The sequence below is a fragment of the Jaculus jaculus genome, chromosome 18 (genome assembly GCF_020740685.1).
Source record: "Jaculus jaculus isolate mJacJac1 chromosome 18, mJacJac1.mat.Y.cur, whole genome shotgun sequence".
Classification (NCBI taxonomy): Eukaryota; Metazoa; Chordata; class Mammalia; order Rodentia; family Dipodidae; genus Jaculus; species Jaculus jaculus.
The window spans coordinates 6,904,281-6,908,507 of NC_059119.1; the positions used below are offsets into that span (position 1 = coordinate 6,904,281).

At 54.5% G+C, this 4,227-nt stretch overlaps 1 long non-coding RNA gene across 1 annotated transcript; it reads left to right on the forward strand.

Annotated features, from left to right (window-relative positions):
* Positions 1-1,248: 1,248 nt before the first annotated feature.
* LOC123455806 lies at positions 1,249-3,057 on the forward strand. The gene is made up of 2 exons (XR_006634150.1): positions 1,249-1,338; positions 2,258-3,057. It is a non-coding gene; the product is annotated as an uncharacterized LOC123455806 (long non-coding RNA).
* The last annotated feature ends 1,170 nt before the right edge of the window (positions 3,058-4,227 follow it).

Here is a 4,227-nt window from a genome sequence, read left to right on the forward strand (position 1 = left end):
TCCTCTTCAGGGCGGCCTGGCGCAGGGCGCTGGGTGCTGGGCGCAGCCCGCCGCTCCCGGCTTTTATTGTTAGCCTTGAAGGTCACATGCCCTCGCTGACAAAGAGGTTTATGGGCTCTCTCTAATTAGCAGCACCCTCCAGCAGACGGATGGCCCCCTTCCAAGAAGGGGGAGGGGGCTGTTAGCGGCCACTGCCCAAGGAGAAAACAAGGTTATTTACCCTGTGACTGTAATTCTTGGCACAAGTTCACCCATTACACTCAAACACGTTTCCCTTTTGTTCCAACTCGCCTTTGGAATTCTGAGCAGGGCGCTGAGGGAAATGTAGTTATATATTTAGTATGTAAGCAACCCATATGTTGGTCTTAGATACTTGTTTTTTTTTTTTTTTTGGGGCTGCATACAAAAAGAAAAGGGTATCGCGAATATAGTGGAGCACATGCCCACCCAGAAGCTCAGAAAAGGAAGTTAAATTTGCAATATCTATAAACTAAGGCCACTTGTACGTTGGGACACAGAAATCCCGGCTGTCAAATGTGATTGGGTCTATTACAGAAGTGTTACGTTAAAAGAAAAAAGTGCCCGGTATCTATCTGGCTGGTCCTGTTCTGCCGGTGCTGAGGATGTAGGATTAAGCCGCTTGAAATGCTTTTTGGTGGATTTAAACCAGATGCTCGGACTATTTTTGTCCACCCCGCCGGCGCTGCGGCCCAGCATTAGGCAACACTGCTCCCCTCGGCGGGCCGCCAAGGGCCGACCTCAGGGCCGGCCTGCACCAGATACGGCGGCCGGAAACCCTTTCAAGTCCCATTGTGATTCCAGGCACATTCCAGGGGGATGGAGTCACAGGGCTCCCTAGAACTGCGGGGCGCCCAGGCTCCCCCCCACCCCCCCCACCCCCGGCTTCCAGGCACAGCTGTTGGGGCGCAGGCCTGCCGCGCCGGCTCTGCAGCCCACCCAGCTCCGCCCGCGGCGCCTGCCCAAGAAGGGGGCTTTTTCTTTTTTATCATCCCCAGCGATGGTTTGAGAAACTCCCCAGAACCAGCCGGTGTCAGGCCTGCAGACGTTTCCACTGGGCGGTGATGAGGAAGGCCAGGAGGGCCCCGCCCCGAGGAAAAGTCCCCGGTCCTCCCACGCGCCCCGGGCCACATCTGGAGCGCCGCCCCGCCCCGGGCCACATCTGGAGCGCGCCCCGCCCCGGGCCACATCTGGAGTGCCGCCCCGCCCCGGGCCACATCTGGAGCGCGCCCCGCCCCGCGCCGGAGGCCCGGAAGCCCGCGGAGGGCCGGGAAGGACCCCGGCGGAGGGTGGCGGCCCCGGCCCAGATGCGGTGTGCTCGTGGGTATATGTGCATGTGGAGTGTGCTCTCCTCCCTCCTCCTCCCCGCAGGGAGCTGCACCCGCCCCGGGGGGGGGGGGGGAGGCCGGGGACGCCGGCTCGGAGGATGCTCGCCCCGCGGCGGGCCATCGCCCCCGGTCCCCGGGAGACGGCGAGGGTGGAAGGAGGACCCGTGGGGACGTTTCCGCACGGAGGGAGGGAAGGTGATGCCCGTGGGGACCAGACCCCGGCGGATCTCCCCGCTCCCTCGGGCCCTTGCGCGGGCCGGGGTCACCTCCGCTCCTCCCCGCACGGGAAGCGGGGTCCCCCGGGGAGGGAGGCGGACCGGAGCCCGCTGGGCTTCTCCGGACCCCGGCGCGTCTGCGGCCGCGCCCCTCCCGCCTGGCTTGGCGCGCAGTCCTGGCTCCTCTCTGAGCAGAGTCTGCCAAGGAGTCCGCGCTGCGCGCCGGGCCTGCGTCTGTCTATTGGATGCTCCTGTCTGAACAAATCGTTTCCATTCGATTTGTTTAACCTAGGCGAGGGCAGGCTGTGTTCTTATTTAAAAGTTGTCCTCAGATTTTTATCGAAGGGTGTCATGACACTCCAGGTCGTTGTGCAAATGTTTATTTAGTGACCATCCGAGACCAGGGGAGGGGGGTGAGTCTCCTCAAAGAAAAATAACCAGTAGGAAAGTGATGTTAAAAGATGTTGGGGGTTGGAGATATGTCTCAGCAGTTAAGGTGCTTGCCTCCAGAGCCTAATGACACGGGTTCGATTCCCCAGCACCCACGTAAGCTAGATGCACAAAGTGGAGCATACATCTGGAGTTCATTTGCAGTGGCTGGAGTCCCTGGCTCGCCCATTTTCTCTTATCTGCTTACAAGTAAATAAAACATATGTTTTAATTAAAAGTAAAGTTTAAAACTTTTTTTTTTTTAAGATGGTGGTCCTTGCTGGAGCTTAGGTGGCAAATGCCTTTAATCTCAGCACTGTGAAGGCAGAGGGAGAATAACTGAGCTCGAGGTCACTTTCGGACTACAGAGTGAGTTCCAGGTCAGCCTGAGCTAGAGTGAGACCCTACCTCGAAAACTAAATAAATAAATAAACAAAAACCTACAGGCCTTGGCATGGTCGGGCCCAGCTGTAATCCCATCAACTGGATGGTGGAAGGAGGAGAATCGGAAGTTCAAGGTCACCCTCCACTATACCAAGTTCGGAGCCTCTCTGTACTTGCTATATGAGTGACTTTCTGTCTCAAAGAAGACAAGAGAGAGAGAGTGAACCAAAGTTCCTGAGGAAGTCCTCATGCACCTGGACAGAACGAGGCTAAGTGGACTGATGAAACCCCTGTGATAAGGGAACCGGGTTCAGAGCCATATTGCCGTGGGCTACCTTTCACCTCTTAATAACCATTTTGTGCCGAGCCTACGTCTGACCTAACATCCTGGTGACTATCAGGTCACAAGTTGAGACCTTTGGAATGTGCAGCCAGATCACCAGCTTCCCCCAACCCAAAAGCTAAGAATGTCATCAGATAGTATCACAAGCCCATAGCAGAGATTCCCCCACCTCTGTCTCTCTCACACGTACAGACAATTTGCTGTTACCCAACCTCCTGATGTCTATAAACCTTCATACAATTGTTAACACATTGCAATAGGGAATTTGGGACAACCTGAATCTGTGTTACCCAGCCATGTTCACTCATATGTGGTTCCAGAATAAACTCTCTTAACCCGAGGTGAGAGCTGTGTATTTTGCATGGACAAAAGAAGGAAAAAAAAAAGGATTTGACATTCAAATTTCCTATTACAGCCACTTCCCACAGATCATATTCTCCCTCCCTCTCTCCCTCCCTCTCTCCCTCCCTCTCTCCCTCCCTCTCTCCCTCTCTCCCTCTCCTTCTCTCTCTCTCTCTCTCTCTCTCTCTCTCTCTCTCTCTCTCTCTTAAGGTAGGGTCTTGCTCTAGCCCAGGCTGACCTGGGTGGCCTCAAACTCAAGGCAATCCTCCCTCTGCCTCCCTAGTGCTGGGATTAAAGGCGCTGCCACCACGCCCAGCTTCACAGATCATTCTTTCTGGAGAAAATTACGCTAGGATGCTGAAAATACATTAAAAGATGTGTATTAGCTGGGTGTGATAAAGCAGCCTGTAATCCCAGCATCCAGAGACTGAGGCAGGACAGTAAGTTTGAAACTAGCCTGGGCTACATAGAGAGGCTCTGTCTCCAAAACAGAAGGGTGCTGCTTTCCTGTTCCTGCCTAGCTCCTCTTACTAATGTAGTGAAAGAATCTGATGCACCCTTGTACTAAGTGAAAATCTAAGAACGTAGAAATTTATTCAAGGACTAGAGAGATGGCTTAGCAATTAAGACACTTGCCTATGAAGTCTCAGGACCCAGGTTTGATTCCCCAGTACCCACTTAAGCCAGATGCACATGGTGGCACATGTGTCTGGAGTTCATTTGCAGTGGCTAGAGGCCCTGGTGCACCCATTCTCTCTCCCTCTCAAATAAACAAAATAAAATGTTTTTTAGAAAATAAATATATTCAGTATACATAAAGAATTCTGAAAAGGTCAGAGGTGGGAGCTGTTGTGTACAGAAGCTGCCACCAGGCCGTGGGCTGGGTCCTGCCACTGCACCTGGCTGGAAGTCAAGGGTGGGCAGGAGAAGCTGGTCTCAGTGGCTTTTCCCTCCGCGCTTGAGTGCAGCCGGGGCAGCAGAAGGCAGGCCCAAGCAGCAGTGCGTGGCACTCTCTGTGGTCACTGTCCTTGTGCAGGCCTCTGGTGTGGGGACCTTTACAGCCGGCTAGTGACCAGTGTCACAACCCTCTGCCTGGGCTCTGAGGCCCAGGGGTCCCTAACGACTTCACAGCTCTTTGGAGCCAAGACCTATGGCTTCTCTTTTCTAG